The 16,854-nt window shown below is 40.7% G+C and overlaps 1 long non-coding RNA gene across 1 annotated transcript in view; it reads right to left on the reverse strand.

Moving 5' to 3' along the window:
* The window catches only part of LOC309610902, a 913,322-nt gene that overhangs the window by 809,203 nt on the left and 87,265 nt on the right, over positions 1-16,854 (reverse strand). The gene's annotated exons all lie outside the window — the stretch shown is intronic.

Consider the following 16,854-nt stretch of genomic DNA (forward strand, 5'->3'; position numbering starts at 1 on the left):
CATGGCCCTGCAATAAACCTTTCTTTGCTCCAAACTCCAGTGTTTCCGTTTGTTTGGCCTCACTGTGCCTCAGGCACAGGAACATGGGCTAATATATATATATTCTGGACTAAGGAGAAAGAGGTAGGGGTCTGAGGCTTCAAGGGGGAAGTAACGTAATCCACAGGAAGAAAAAGAGTTCATGGGCCATCTAGAGACAATGGGACACAGAGAGAACTTTGATCATATGAGCTCTGCTAGGTTCCTCTCGGTCCACCACACCTAATACTTTACATGGTTATCTATGGGGATAGCTTCTTCCTGGGACAAGCCTCCTATTTTAAATTCTTTTAGGCAGTAAGGGGGGGAGTTCAAAGGTTCTTCCTGAGTCTTTGGGCCTTGATCTCAGCTCAAAATAATCCATGCGCCAGAGTGGCACACCTTGGGGTAGCCTGCCCTGGGGCCCATCTGTGCAAATGATGAGGCCAAATCTTAATGAGATCAGCCCTACAAGGAAGATTTTTCCTTGGGATTATTGATCAAGGAGGGAAGATCATAGCCAAAAAGTTGTGAAAGAGTTTTAATTAGGCCAAAAATTTTTCAGGTGTCTTCAGTGGAAACCTATGCGTTGTTTAGAGCATACCTTTCAGAGTTATCTGATTCTATGGGGTTTGGGTTTGTGCTTTTAATGGTCTTTGAGCTATTTTACAACCCTAGAGATAACATCTGTAGAGTTAACGATACCTAGTTAACTTGTACAATACTGATATAATGCAAATAATTCTTATCTATAGACATACAATAGTTTTTTTGTGCTAATCAATGTTCATTGACTTCCTTTGCCATTGTAGAAGAAGCTAGTTTTGCATCCTTGAAGCAGATTTGTTTCAGCATTCCTAATGGGCTTATGTATTGGTCCAGTCTGGTCTTTGGATTCTCCTTTGAGGTATTTATGATGGCTTTTCCAGTTCCCTCATTGAGTTAAATCTGTGACATAGTTAGTGTTATATCTGTATGAGAGTCATGATTGTACCTTACTCTGAAAAATTATCCTTTAACTGTGAGTAAACCTTCCTGCTGCTAGATAACGAGGCATCCCCCGGTGTTCAAGGGAGGGGGTCAGTGGGGAGCTTAAGGGAGTTGCTGTTAATCAGCTGGTGAAATACTTTAGCATCTTAAGAACTGATGTGTCCATATCTGGGCACCTGCCTGAGTGTCAGCCCTGATTACATCCCAGCTTTTACATAGTTCCTACCCTGAGTAGGTGCTGCAAACACTGTTTTTCCCCCTCCTCCCCCAGCTGAATTCAACTGTAGATAGAAAAAAAGACCGTGTAGGTGGTTGGATGACTTGAAATTTATGTTCAAATTTGCTGATGATTCTACGATTCTACATGACAACTAGAAAAAAACCCACAAGAATAACAAAGCAATTTTTTCATGAGGCAGAATCAGTAGCTTAGGCAGCTAAGGAAGTTTTAGGAACTTCTGCTTCTGATTAAAAGTGACAGTTAACCTTTAATGAGCATGTACTGTGTGCCTGGCACTATTGTAAGATCGTTACTCGTATTCTCTAATCCTAAATAGACCTAAGAACAAGGTACTCTAAATAGATCCCCTTTTTTTTTTTTTTAATAAGTCACACAGAAAAAGAAACATATCATAAGATACCACTTATAGAGGGAATGTAAAAATCGCTACACATGAACTGATTTACAAAACAGAACAGAGTCACACATTTAGAAAACACACTTATGCCTGCTTAAGGGGAAAGTTGAGGTGAGGTCATGCATAAAACAAGGGTTTGAAATTAGCACAGATACCATTCCATAAACCAAATATGTAATAGACAAGACCTACTCCTTGCCTTTTTTTTAAGGTGAGAAAACGGAGGCACAGAACTGTTCACTTGCTCAGGTGATACAGCCAGTTACAGTTTAAATACATCAGTTCTCCTTTTAACATTAGATTCCATTTATTCAATTGGTTTTCTGACCAGAATCTTATTTGCATGCAATTCTTATGACAGCCCTAGAAGAGAGACATTGTTATTCCCCGATTTGCAGATAAGAAAACTGAAGCTCAATGGTCACAGTTGAGATGTATCATTTGTTGTACGGTGTTTTCTGCCTTTAGCCCCTGTTCTCGTCTACTTGCCTCACGTGCTTTGCCTGCTTTCAGTCTGGGTAACTGCTGGCACCTGCTCTTCCTTCCAGTGAGCATGTGGTTTCAGGTGCTGTGCGTCCCCAGCTCTTAAAGTTGGGAGTGCTCTGCTCCCTCCCTGGTGGAGAAGGGGCGCCTTCGCCTCAGAGATACTGGTACATGCCCCTCAGGGCACTCGGGAAACTGCTGGGCTAGGAGGTTACCACCCCGGTTCATGGAAGATACAGAGAACATCGCTGACCAAATAGAACTGTCACAAAGTTAAGTTCACAGACAAATGCGGTTTTTTTCTTTTTTCTTTTTTCGGGGGGTGGGGTGTGAGCACCTCTTTTTCTTAATGAGTCCTTGCCTTCCCCCCGGCTCATTACCAGTTTCCAGCACACTCCGTGAGTGCCCCCCACCCCTTCTGGCGGAATGAGTCTCACAGCTCTGCTGTCCCTGAGCCAGTCCCGGCAGTGCTCTGCGATGACTCCAGCAGTGTGTTCTTGGCTGCCTCTAGCTTGATTTCAGCTGGTTTTTGTTCACTCAGTGGCAGATTGTTAAATAACATGTGTTTCTTCTGCACCGAGTTCCTCATCCATGTGGCACCTGACATTTTTGTTTCTGCTTTGTCACAAACTTCACAGCGTCTACAGTTGGGGTCCTTGGCTATTAGTTCAGCATTGACGTAGGCTGGGTCTTTGTTTCCTAACACCTGGAGACATTGCCAACCCTCGGAGTCACATCAATCAATGTGCACAATAGGTTTTTTTGTTTCTTGTAGCTGCTTGGTGCTCTACAGCAGGGGCTTGGTCCCTCTCTCTGGCGCAGAAACACAGAAACTCCAGCCCCGCCGCTGGAGGGGGTGTGTGGGGAGGGGACAACCCCTCCCCTTCTTGTGCCCCAGTCTCTTCTAGTATCTGTGAATATATTGCAGGCCCTCTCGTTCCAGCATGTGGGGGAACTGGTGAAAGTGGTCAGAGGGTACACACTTCCAGTTAAAAGGTAAATAAGTACTGGAGGTGTAATATACAACATGATGACCATAGTTTAAAAAGCTGTATGGTGTATTTGAAAGTTGCTGTAAAAGTAAACACTGAAAGTTCTCATCACAAAGAAAAAATTTTTATAACTGTAGGAGGTGATGTATGTTAACTTCTGTGGTGGTCATTTTGCAGTATATGTGCATGTCCTGTCGTGATGCTGTGTGCCTTAAACTTACACAGTATGTTAACCATATCTCAAAACTGGAAGGAAAAAATTGGGAAAAAAATGTAAGAAAGGATTAAACTTACCGCTTCTCTCTGAATCTTCTCTCACCCTCCCTGTTTCTGTTAATTAATAGCCATTGCCCCATTCATTCCTGCTCAAAACCTGCAACTGTTTTCTCTCCCTACATACTTGATACCTAATGGAGTGTAAGCCCTACCCGTTTCTTCCAGCCTATCTCTTGCACCTACTCTCACTTTACTATTCCTCTTCAAACGTTCCATGTTCAGTTCCTCAGTACAAATAGCTGATTCTTCAAGAATTACATATAGGCAGGACCCCCCTCCCTATATTTTCATGCAGTTGCCCGTGGCCACAGTAGGTTCTAGAGCTGTCTGCAGGAGGGTGGGTGGTGGCCCAGGCAGAGCGTCGTCTTTATGATGAATTAGGGCTTGAGTTTCAAAATGCTGGCAGCTCTCTTCCCGTGAAGAGTTGAGCTATACTGTGTTTGAGTTTCAAAGACTATTTTCTCCCAGACTCTCTTGTGGCCTAGATAACATAGCTTAAGCCACATATTCCACCTTTTTCTTACCTGAACTTTACTCGGTCTGTTTTGCTTTTCAAGGGAAGTTTGCTCTCCAAGCAGGAGGAATTTTACACATTGCTGTACTAATTAGATGAATTCAAGTCTGAGTCAAATTTTTTAAAAAGCACCTTTAAGCCCTCTATGCATCCCTATTAAGGCAACTCCATCCTTTGTCCTTCTGGGTTCCATTTTGCCCTTGACCTCCCTCTGCAGAGGTTAGATCCCGGTATTGATGAAGGACTAGATGACTCAAACTGGATCCAGTCTTCCGGTCTCATTCTCATCCCTGCCTGTGTTCCCTCCTCCACGCTCTAGGCCACTGTCAGAATTGGCTTCTTAAAATGTCAAGTCACCGCACCTACTTCAGTGGCATCGGAGGCTGCTCATGACTTCAGAGTAATGGCAGCCTTTCCCAGTCCTTCCTCTGAGCCTCTGCCCGCCCAGCGCCCACCGGTTACCTTGACTCACCCGGCCCCGCTGGACTCGGTCCCAGAGGAGGTTGGCCGCTGCATTGTTCAGCAGCTCCGCTCTCTGGATCCGTTCCCCTGTGTTCAGTGAAGTGGCTTTGCACTCTGTGGAGGGGCGAGCACGAAAAGGTTTTATTTTGATTCAGTCATCACTTTAAACAATGTTCTGCTGACTCGCTCTTTCATCCCCTGATATCTGGAACCAGCGGTCCATTCACTTGCCTCTATTAAAATCCGGACGACTCTTTAGAACTCATGTCATGCCTCCCCTTGCCGCAGGATTGATGCTTGGCTCTAAGGATCCCCACGTGCTGTGGGAAGGGGTGTGGTGTGCTCAATCCCTCCCCCTCCTCTCCCTCCTGGAGCTCCCCTGGGGTTGTGCACTAGGTGAGAGAACAGGGGAGGTGGCAGGGGGAGTTTCTGCAGCTGACCCACCTGCGGCTCCTCCTCTCTCGGCTGTCCTGTGTGATCCTTGTGATGTGTCATTCACGTGCTGCCCTCCTCAGGAGGGGCCTCCATGCTGTGTAATTCCCTCCTTGGGAGGACAGGGTGACATCCACCTCCAGATGTCCTATGAAGTGTGAAGGAGGATTCACTTCTTAGGTGGACCTCTAAAGCCTCTTCAAAGCCCTGGAAACCATGCCCCACAGACGGTCATTAACCTCGAAACTGGCAGGCAGAAGTCCACCTGTGTTCTTGGAATTATTGACTACTATTAGGGTTGTCTTTCTATTCAGAGTAGCAACTGAGAAAAGAATTCTCTCAGCAATCGATCCCTGAGACGTGCTTTGGGTGCGTACTTAACGATACTGCCTTTGCTCTCATCTGTGGCTAAGTTGACTGAGAGGACTTAGGGAAGGGAGTGACGTGGTGCAGAGTCACTCTTCCTCTGTGTAGGGAGAAAATGGTCATTCTGCTTTAAAGCTCTCAAACAGGGAGAACTGACTAGGTTCCTGATGATTGCCTCCTTGGGTTTCGGAAGGATTTGCTCAGATTCCTGGATTTTTTCACTTCTGTTCTCTCACTTCCCAAAGGCTAGTCTTGCCTTTGTATCATGTGGAAATCTTTTTTTCCTCCCCATCTTGCAGATTGCTGAAGCTTACTCAAGGTGAGCTGAAGTTCCTGTAGAGTAGAATCAATCAGGCTTTGGACCTTCTGAGGCCCCTCCAAGTCCTGGTGCTGTATGTGTGTGTGTGTAGTTTTTTTTGTTGTTGTTGTTAAACTTTATGTTAAAAATTAGCATACAGTATACTTATCCTTTTCTTGATGTACAGTTCTAGAATTTTCTCACATGGATATATTCATATATCCACCACCACAATTAGGATACGGTATACGTTCCACCACTCCAAAAACTCCCTTGTCCTGTCGCTTCCTGATCACATTTCCCCTCACCCTTAACCCTTGGCAACCACTGATCTGTCATCAGTCACTATAGCTTTATCTTTTCAAGACTCATACAATTGCAGTCATACAGTATGTGACCTCTTGAGACTGGCATTTTTCACTCAGAATGTTGCCTTTGAGAATCACCCAAGTTGTATGTATTAATAGTTTTTAAAATTGAAATAACTGACATAACATTAGTTTCAAGTGAATAACGTAATGATTCAATCTATGTATACACTGACATATGATCACCACAGTAAGTTTACTTAACATCCATCACCACACATAGTTACAAATTTTTGTTCTTGTGTTGAGAACTTTTAAGATTTACTCTTAGCAGCTTTCAAATATACAATGCGGTATTATTAACCGTAGTCACCATACTGTACATTACATCCCCAGGGTTTGTTTATTTTATAGCTGGAAGTTTGTACCTTTCGACCACCTTTATCCATTTCACCCACCCCCACCTCTGGCAATGACCCATCTGTTCTCTGTATCTATGAGGTTTGAGTCTTTAAAAAAAAAAAAAAAAAGTTCCACATATAGCTGAGATCGTACAGTATTTGCCTTTCTCTGTCTGAATTATTTAACTTGGCATGATGTCCTTGAGGTCCATCCATTTGTTGCAGGATTTCCTTCTTTTTAATGGCTGAATAATATTCCATTGTATATATATTTTACATTTTCTTTACCCATTCATCCATCCATGGATGCTTCAATTGCTTCTGTAAATAATGCTGCAGTGAACATGGGGGCCCAGATATCTTTTTGAATTAATGTTTTCGTTTTCCTCAGATAAATACATAGAGCGGAATTGCTGGATCATTTGGTAGTTCTATTTTTAATTTTTTGTGGAACCTCCATACTGTTTTTCATAGTGACTACTGGTATCGATAGTTTATTCCTGTTTGCTGCCCACTGACATTCCATGGTGTGGATGTAACAGTTTCCTGGTGCTGCTTTTAGGACTGTGGATTGATCTCTCTGGGGCTGGATCCTGGTTTTCCTCTGAACTCGGTGTTGACCTTGCTCAGCAATTGTTACTGCTGATCCCAGTTGGGGCCATTTTATACCAATTGCTAATTCTGTCTTCACTGGAGCAGCAAATATAGCCATTGGTGTTTTTGTCCTTTCTCTTTCGGTAGCTTTCTTTCCAACAGGATGTGATTTTGCCCTTTCAAGTTTAATGCTTCCCTTGTTCAGGGCAAATTCTCAAGGAAGGGTGCTGTGGAATGCATGCGAGGCTGCGCTCTTTGATGCTTGATGGGAATTTTTAGAGCTCTGAAGGGGATTACATTTCACTGCGTCTTCTGTAGCTTAGGCCAAGGGTTCTGATCCTACAGAACTCAACTCCACCCTATCCCAAGTTCTCTTCCTAGGCTCCAAGAGTCTCAACAACTGTCCCTTCAATGGGACTCTTTGGGGACTTTCATGGCATGCCCAGGTTGTGGGTGATTTTAGAATAATAAAATATATAGTAGTGTCTAGGGTTAAAGCCCTTTATATATCTAGGCTCATTTAATCTTTTTTTTAAAAAATTATTTATTTATGGCTGTGTTGGGTCTTCGTTTCTGTGCGAGGGCTTTCTCTAGTTGCGGCAAGTGGGGGCCACTCTTCATCGCGGTGCACGGGCTTCTCATTATCGCGGCCTTTCTTGTTGCAGAGCACAGGCTCCAGACGCACAGGCTCAGTAATTGTGGCTCACGGGCCTAGTTGCTCCGCGGCATGTGGGATCTTCCCAGACCAGGGCTTGAACCCGTGTCCCCTGCATTGGCAGGCAGATTCTCAACCACTGCGCCACCAGGGAAGCCCTCATTTAATCTTTATTACAGCAGTGTGATGGAGGAAGGAGAGACTAGACTTAACGTTTACTCGGTGCCTAGGATATGCCAGGCCCTTTAAATTATCATCTCATTTAATCTTCCTAGGAACTTTATGGAGAATTCTCACTTTCCAGGCGAGTAATCCGCAGCTTAGAGAAGTTAAGTGAATTGCCTGAAGACAACGAGTAAATAAGCGGGATCAGGATTCAGACCTCAGGTTCATCAAACACCTTCCACCCTGCCCTCTGTTTAAAAACAAAACAAAAACCCAAAAGGGGATCTAGAAGGGAGAGAAATATGACGTATAATGTGCCTGTGTTACTTTCCTAGGGTTCCTGTAACAAAGTACCACAAACTGGGTGGCTTAAAACAACAAATCAATTCTGGAGGCTGAGTCCAAAATTAAGGTGTTGGCAGGACCTCTTCCTCTGAAATCTGAAGTGGAACCCTTCCATTTCTCTTCCCAGCTTCTGGTGGTTTGCTGGCAATCTTCGGTATTTGTTTGGCAGCTGCCTGACTCCAGTCTCTGCTCTTGTCATCACGTGGCCTTCTCCCTGCGTCCCTCCGTCCTCACATAGCCATCCTGTGAGGGCACCAGTCCAGTTGGATCAGGGGCCCACTCTACTCCAGTATGACCACATCTTAACCACTTACATGGGCAATATTTCCAAATATGGTCACATCTGAGATACTGGGGGTTAGAACTTAAACATATTTTTTGGGGGTGGGGGGACACAACTCACACATAATAGTACCTATTGTGTATCAGGGCTCTACTAGGCCCAAGGACAAAAACATAATGGAAATAACTATTCTTGTCCAAAAAAATACTTTATCCTCTCAAATTTGGGTCACACGCTGTTAAAGCACTTCATGAGAGTAATCATAATTTAATATGTAGATGCTTTTCTGTAAGAGGCCTACTAGGAATTATAATGTTCAGTCTAGTACAAACTTTGTAGTTGAGGAAACAGTTGACTTGAAAAGTCCATTTCCCCTTGTGAACGATCACATGCATGGCAGAATAAAAGTTAGGCTTAAACTTTGTTTTTCTCAGTTTTTATTGTCTAGACCTCTGCACTGCTTTCACTGCTTTGTCTAACTTGTTTTTTCTTTTTTTTTTTTTCTTTTTTACTTTTTTGGAGAAGACTTGTCTTTTCTGAGCACATGCTTTGTGATTCTTGATCAGTAAGGTTCACAATGGCAATTAATACATTGTGTTATTATGTCTGCTATTCTTTTGCTCTATTTTTTCCTACAGTATCCATATTGCAGCAATTTAGTATTTTCTGAATTTTCTGTAAATGAGAACAGAGTGGAGAAGACTCACACAGGGACTTCCTATCACACATCTCAATGGTTGTCTGAGGTTGTTTTAAAAATCCATTTTAATTTTCAATGACAATACTATTTTAAAAACCATTTTTCATAAATCATATTATGGACAGTCTCTGTATAATGAAAAGTTAATTGGTTATTGCCTTTTAAAATTCCACTTTCCTCTAAACACATTTTTGTAAACTATCCCATGTGACCTGTTGCCATGCTGAATTTGAAATTCCAACTCACTAGACAAGGATCATGTCTAATACGCTTGGTTTACCTGTCAGTCTCAATATTTAAAAATCGCACACAACTATAAATTTTGTTCTTGCGGTGCCTAAATACTTATTCCCATTTCTCTGCAGAACCAACCACAAATCCTTAATATCAGTAAAGAATATGCTTGAGTGCATTAAGAGCTCTGATATTTTTGACAGAAAATTCAAGATTCGAATATGAGGAGAAAAGCAGTGCATGAAATCAAGTTTTTTTAATTGATGAAACTACTTTTAGACTAGCTGATTACCTAGTCCTTTCTATTTTAACATGTATACTGCTTGTTTTACCTCTTATAGCCGAATCATTGGAAGCAGATATAGGATATTTTACATCAAACCAATTTTATGACCATTCTCTCTCTCTTGGTTTTGACAAAACACTATGAGGTAATGGAATGATAGTATTTACATTACAGTGTTTTCTTTTGGAATTTCTTGGAGATGAGGATATTGCCATTTCTGAAATATTTTTTTAGGTGGTTTGAAGCAAGAAAGCTATTTTTTGAGGATGAATTCAAGAGAATGACATAGAAATGAGAATTTTAGCATCCTAAGGTTTTATTTGGGAATTGAATCTTTTAACGAAATTTACTCTATTTGTACACTATTTGGCTAATTGTACTACATAACGCTGAGCTAGAATCCCAAAACATTAGGCCTCAGTATTTCTTTGATTCTTCCAGAAGCTCCTAGAGACAGTAGAGGAAGCATGAGGGGGCGGTGAGAGCACAGACCCTGGGGCCCCACTGCCAACACTGCTCATGTGACCTTGGACCTCATTGTCCCCTCCTGAGGATTCAATTAAATGAGTCATGTTCTCAGAACAATGCTTGGTAAAATAGTAAGTGCTATACAAGTTTTACTATTATTCTTCCAGGCTTACTTTGGTATTATATTAGCTATATGATCTAGGGCAAGTCCTTTAACCTTTCTTCGGTTTTATTATTCACATTTCATATAACTTGCAAGCTTTTCATGAGGATTAAATTAGATATTTTATGAAGAAATCCAGTGTGCATCTAGCTTATTGCTTTTAACTATGCCAGGCCATCTGTATACTCTGAGTGTTTTACCTAAGCCATTCGGGTGACTAAAAATGATAAACATGTCCTAAGCTCTTAACACCCATCATTTCCTGGGAGTTGTTTAGACCGTGGGAACAATCTAGATCATTACTACTCATTTAACACGTTGCTTGATGTTATTGCATATGTGATATTGAAGTATATCCAGCTACTTTTTTGTTGTAATTCAAGCCATAATCATTGAGTAGTTGTTCATCAAACCATAAAGTACCAAATCTCTTGAGCAACAATAAACCATGTCGGAGACAACGTGATTTGTTGCCTGCCATATCATCATTCCAAGACTCATGTCTCAGTGAAACCAGTTGCTGTTAGTAAAATAACAATCTGGTTATATAAATCTCAGCCATGACTGTGACTAGCTGTTTACAGCTTCCAACTTAAAAATAATATTGCGCATCATAATGCTTTTCCTGTGGGTGGGAAAGTAATAAAGCGAGTCAAAAGTGTAGCCTCAAGTTTTATTGAAAAGAAAGGGGTTAAATATTTTGTGTTTTTTTTTTTTTTTTTTTTTTTTTAAATTCATGAGAACTGCCTACATCCTTAGGACTGATTTGGGGACATGACATTACTTACTGATCTGAGGTGGTAATAGCAAGTTTGGAAGGTAATGTTCTTTACCATAGGTGAAGGTAGTAATTTCCGGAGCACTGTAGCTTTGTTTTGTGTTTCTAAGCAGCCTGACTCATTTTGTTTTGGGTTTCCTGGTTTATTATGTGATCATCATTCCATATGGTGCTGTTATCTTCCAGCTCATGTTTTCATCAGCTAGCGCTAGCTTGTTGCCCATTTAATGATGCAGAAATTCAAATTCATGGATCACAGTTTCGGATGTTAAAACACCGTTGCAAATTTACCTAAGGAAAATGAGTAAAAGAGTGTTTTTGCATTCAGAGCAAAATGAGTCTTTTTGCTAAGAAGGAATTCTTGGTCTCCTCAGTGCCCATACCGTATAAAAACATCACCTAATTATAGACTGTCTAAAATAAGAACTTTAGGCTTTTAAGCCTACTATGGATTGAATTAAAATATGGAGGAATGTATTTTAACTCCAGTCGTGTGTTCGGTTTACCAAACTGCCATAAACCTCTCATTTGTCAAAATGATTCATTTCAGAAGGAACAAACACATGTTTTCTCAGGTATCCAAGGGCCTCCCCCATCCCCCCGCCCAATTTTTAAACCTCAAACTAAGGTCTCTTACATCTATCCATGATCTTCATGCTTTAAACGTCTGACATGGGCTAGATGACCTCCCATCTGTTGGATGGCAGAATCCAACACATGAATTTAGTTATTTCTGTGGCTTAATGACAATCCAGAACCATATCACGCCAAGGCACTAGGTCACTGAGCGGAATTCTAAAACCATGGTAAGAAGTCCATGAATCTCGAGATCAGCAGCCTAGATGGAATCCTGGAGCAATGTAACTGCTGCTTGTTGTCTTTGAAAGAATTACCAAGTAATGCTGCTGTTAGCGTCCTTCCCAGATACAGGAACGTTGCCCAGTTTTTTTTTTTGGCAGGCTGGTGAGATGTTCTGATTATTTCCAAGTGGGTGCCTTTTCAGAAACAGGTGAATATGGTTTCTGTAAATTGGCTTCCTAGCTTTAGCTTTCTCATTATTTCTATCCAGGAATTAGTCTTTTTCACACTGTAGGTTGCATTACTTGCATGTGTTAACGTTTGCTGTGGTTCCTTTGTGGCACTGAAAACAGGTTCTTAGTACTCGGTTGCATCTCTGCCTCAACTGTTTGCTATAGCCAGGCAATGTCCAAGACTGCTAGAAAGAGGGGTCCATAACTGATGGAGTAGAGTAGCCATAAAGTAAATATTTTGTTTTCTTCTGAAGCTGACCACCACCCTTATTTACTTAAATAATTAGGTCCAGATGTTTTACAAATGACTGTTTTCAAAAGCAAGTTAATGGTAAAAAAAAAAAAAAAAAAAATAGAGGCTCATATATCTTAATTTGAATTGGCTATTCTTGATTCTTCTTCTGTTTTTGTAGTGTTGTTAACAGCTTGGATCCCATAATAAGAATTCATAGTTTTATTTATGATTCAAAGCCATGCTTCTAGATATTTCTAGATGCTTAAATGATTTGCAACATAAAATAATATATGCTTATTTGTCAATAATGTAAAAAATCCATATATTTGTCTCTGGAAGATACATTGTACATGAGCAGGAAAAATATCATTGCTCCTCATTGGTCAGCTGCTATGTCATCTGAAGGCTAAAGTTAAATCTAGTGGCTGGGAGGAAGGAACTGGGTGTACTAGTTCTTAATTTCTGCCTCCAGCCCTGACTTGCTGGAGTATCTGATATTTATCACAAGTCTTCTGTGCCTCCTTTCTTTTCCTCTGGATGGCAAGCACCATCCCGTTGCTTGCAGGTCAGCTGCAGATTTAATTGGCCTGGGAAAGTAGCTGGATGCTTGGCCTGGAGTCACTGGGCAAACAAGAACTTCAGTTTACCGATCAGATACACCAACCAGAAAGCGAAGTGGCATTACTTTGCTCTCTCTCATCTTTGCCTCATTCTTCTACCATCTAAATTTCAAAAGCTCTTATTGAAGGGGGGGGGGGAGAAAAAGAGAAAAATGCTTCTTTATGAAATCTACAAGACTACTATTTGTGTATACAGATAAAATTTTCTCCCCAAGTCATAGTCCAAAATCTTGGAGTGACTGTCTACGGAATGAGGGGAATAGATAATAGATTGGTTTTGAATATAAACAGATGATTTGGTGGCGGGAGGATGCAATAGTGGGTGTGGGCTTTTCACATCTCTGTGTGAGCTGAATGCACCATGACAAAGATCACTTAGCAGTCCGTGACGATGTTCTGCGCACTGGTCAAGAACATTTCATTCATGTATCATTTATAAACTCTGTGCTATGATGTCACAATGTCATTCCCATAACGCAAAATAAAGAAACGCAAGGAGACAGGCTCACTTTCTCTTGTCAGGGATTGCTGATCCTGGGTCACATAACTTCTGGGTGGAATGAGACGGGGCCCCTCACGACAAAGGAGTGACTCAGCAGTTGGGTTCTGAACGTTCCGTTGTGCAGCTGATGCATTTCACAGTTCTAACCCAAGCCCCACTCAGAATCATTTCTCCTTCCACTCTTCTGAAAGAAAAAGTCAAGCAGGAGTTTTTGTCTTTCCGAAAATGTGCACGGGTGAATACTGCTTCATTGTCATCTTTCTCGTTAAATGTGTGGACCTGATTCAGCAGCCTTTTCTCCATTGTCTCTTTGTGTCATTTGGGGTTTGCATCTGGAGATCTCTCCACTGACATCTCTGACTAGACTTATTTCAGGTGCAGATCATTGCATAGGTTTCCTCCAAATGCCAGCTTCATACTCACCTTCCTGTCTAGTCTCGGTCATTTCCCTGCGACAGTCATACTTCGTTGCTTACTTCCAAGATTTTAAAATAACCAATTGCTAATTTTTCCTTTTCTTTGCTCTCTGAACCTTTTCTTTCCAGATCATCTCATGTGCTCCCTAGAACTCTGAATTACTTTCTCACCTGTAAGCGTCTTAATGATCCTTATGTTCAGCGGTTGTTGTTCATACCCAGATATCAAAATCTCTTTATATTCTGTCAGAGTAAATAGCTTATGTTAAAACATGTAGTCAATGTGGAATGATGTAGGTTTGAAAGGGAGTAACACCGCAGTCAGATGAAGGCGACATGGCTCTCTACCAAGGAGCCATCCAAGATACTAGTATATTGTGGTATTACTGTAGCCCACGCTCTACCTCCCTATTATGTTAATCCATGTTTTATAGAATTGGAAGGGCTGGCTCATGCTAATCAATTACATGATAATAAAGTATATAAGCCATAATGAGCATTTAGAATGGGGATATGAGTACAATGTATCAGAATCCCCAAGAAGTTGGCTTACCTAGAGTTGCTTAGTGAAGAGGGCAGCCTTGAGGCATATTTCACCATGGCTGTTTTGAACCTGTTGAATCATCCATCATTATAGATTACATCACTATAGGAACCAAAAAGTGTATGTCTTTTATTGGACTTGATACACAAGGTCAACTTCAGGCCCCTGGTCTTTCTGCCCTATTCTTGAGGCTGACTGTCCTCCTTCTGTTCAGGTTTTCTCCAAAATGATAGTTATGTTCCCGCTTTAAAAATTATAAACATCTTCCAAATCTGCCTGCCTTCTATTACATTTCAGTCTTTCTAGCTTCTAGAGATACAAATTTAGAGAGAATCTCCTGGGTTGACTCCTACGAAGGCTAATCCTATGCATTCTGTATGGAGTTTTCTACTTTAGTACCTAATATTCCTTACCTGGGTATGTGGGTAGGCAGCTGATCATTTCCTTATGCCTCCGTGGCCCATCAACATATAATAAAATACTTATTATAGTAATTCTTTTATCATTCTCAGATTGACAAAGCATGTATACCTTTCAACCAATTTCTCCATAAATAGTTTATTTTTAGCAGAAATATGCCAAGTATTTTATGCAAATACTTGACAGCAGTAAAATTGGGGAGTATAGAAGCTCAGCTATAAGTATATAAATCAATCATCACTCATTAGTCAAATAACTTTGCATTATGTGGGAATTCCCTCCACTGTATCCCGACTGCTAACTGTTGAGTGGAAATCTGTACTGACAAGGAATTTGCTGTTTCATGGAATAACCTAACATATTTTGGGGTGAGTGGAGACCGTTAGAAAATCCTTCCTTCTTACTGAAGTTATTGGTAAACACTTGATTCTTATGAGTAGTTTTCCATGCCTCGCATAATCATTATATTCCTCTCAACCACTTTTAGTTTTTCCAGTGTTCTTAAATGTTAGTGTAGTATTGAACAAGTATGTAATTTGGTCTGGAGGTACTGTATTTGCTTTCAAGACTCCAGCACTTTTTAATGCTCACATCACAATATTGGCTCATAACAAGATTGGGATGAACTGAAACCCAAGGAAGTTTTTACAGATCCCAATGACAAACCAAGTCTCCCTATCCTGTGATAGCACCAAAAAAATCCTTTGATTCTAAGTGTAGAACTTTCCATGTATCCTATTTATATCATTTTGTTGTGTGGGTTTGGCCTTTCACTCCCTTAAGGCCCTTTTGAATTCTTATTTCATTGTGCAGTGTATTTATCCAGGATATGGTAATGAGAAAACAACAAAACAAAACAAAACCCAAAACCAAACCCAACCAAGAAATCCCCAGACAGGCCTTGTATATCTCCATATAAGACATTGATAGAAAATATATTCTAAAAGACCAAATAGAAGATATGATATCACGACATAGGGTTGTATTTCATTAATTCATTCCAATGTTCATGGAAGCCTAATCCGAGGCAGACATTGTGTTAGGCCTTGTGAATACATGGTGGATAAACAAACAAAGGCTTAGCTTTTGTGAAGCTGATATTTTAGTGGAAGAGATGGAGTATAAACAGAATGTGGTAGGAAATAAACAGGGATAGGATAGAGAAAGACAGGGTTGGGTAGGTGACCATCTAATTTAGAGTTTCTGAATAGGTGGCATTTATACTAATGACTTCAGTTTCAGAAGGATTCAGCTATTCAAAGAGCTGAGAGAACATTCCAGGCAGAAGGGAACAGCAAATGCAAGCAGGAAGGAATGAGCTTGGTTAAGAATTGGAAGTCTCCAGCATGGAGCTTAGTTTTCTTTTTCTTTCTGGATTACCAGTTGCTTTTGAATAAGCTTGTTTAATTAGTATGGTTAGATGAATTATTTACTGTTATCCAATCCACATTTCTCCATGGTGTTCATGAGAATATCATGAGAAACTGTCAGTTGTATTGGAAGAGTCCTGGTTTATTCTGTATATAGAGTTTCTTCCTGATGTATGATTCAAAATGAACAAAATTCCTTCGGGATTTGTTCTTACTGAACTGCGTTGGCTTGTTTGTTCAGGTCTTCTAAACCACTTGTTCTTGGATCCTTTTATAGAATTTATCAGGGATTTGAGTCAAGTTGAACAGTCTATAATTTCTAGAATTTGTTTTTGAAATTTGGGTCAAGATGTTTTGCATCTTCAGCCTATTTAGATTTCTTCTATTCCCCCTGATTGTGCAAAGATGACCACAAATGGTTCTTGATCAAACTTAACAAGATGGTTCAATACTTGTAAATATAATTCACTCTGTTTCGAGTAACTAGATTTTCTTTCTCACTAGAAATATATCAGGATTTGTTCTGGTTCATTATACTTTAAGTTTGGAGGCACTTTTCTTAATAAAGAGAAAGGAATCAGAACAGTATTTAACTGCTCTGTCCCCTCTCACCTGGAAACTTCATCTGTCTCAATGGTTCACTTCATGGCTGCCATGCTTGGGCCAATGCTCTCTGTCTTGCTTTAAGCATAGCTAACCTATGATATCAAACCTAAGTCCTTTTATTTTATTTTATTTTTTAAACCACAGATGAGGACATTTATACAGAGCAGATTGGAATGCATAGCAAAGCAGTGGTCACCATGGTGTGATTGCTTGACGACATGCCCATACCTCCCAGGGCGTGGAGAGAACAGTGTGGAACAG

The sequence above is a fragment of the Balaenoptera borealis genome (assembly GCF_965194805.1).
Source record: "Balaenoptera borealis genome assembly, chromosome: 14".
Lineage (NCBI taxonomy): Eukaryota > Metazoa > Chordata > Mammalia > Artiodactyla > Balaenopteridae > Balaenoptera > Balaenoptera borealis.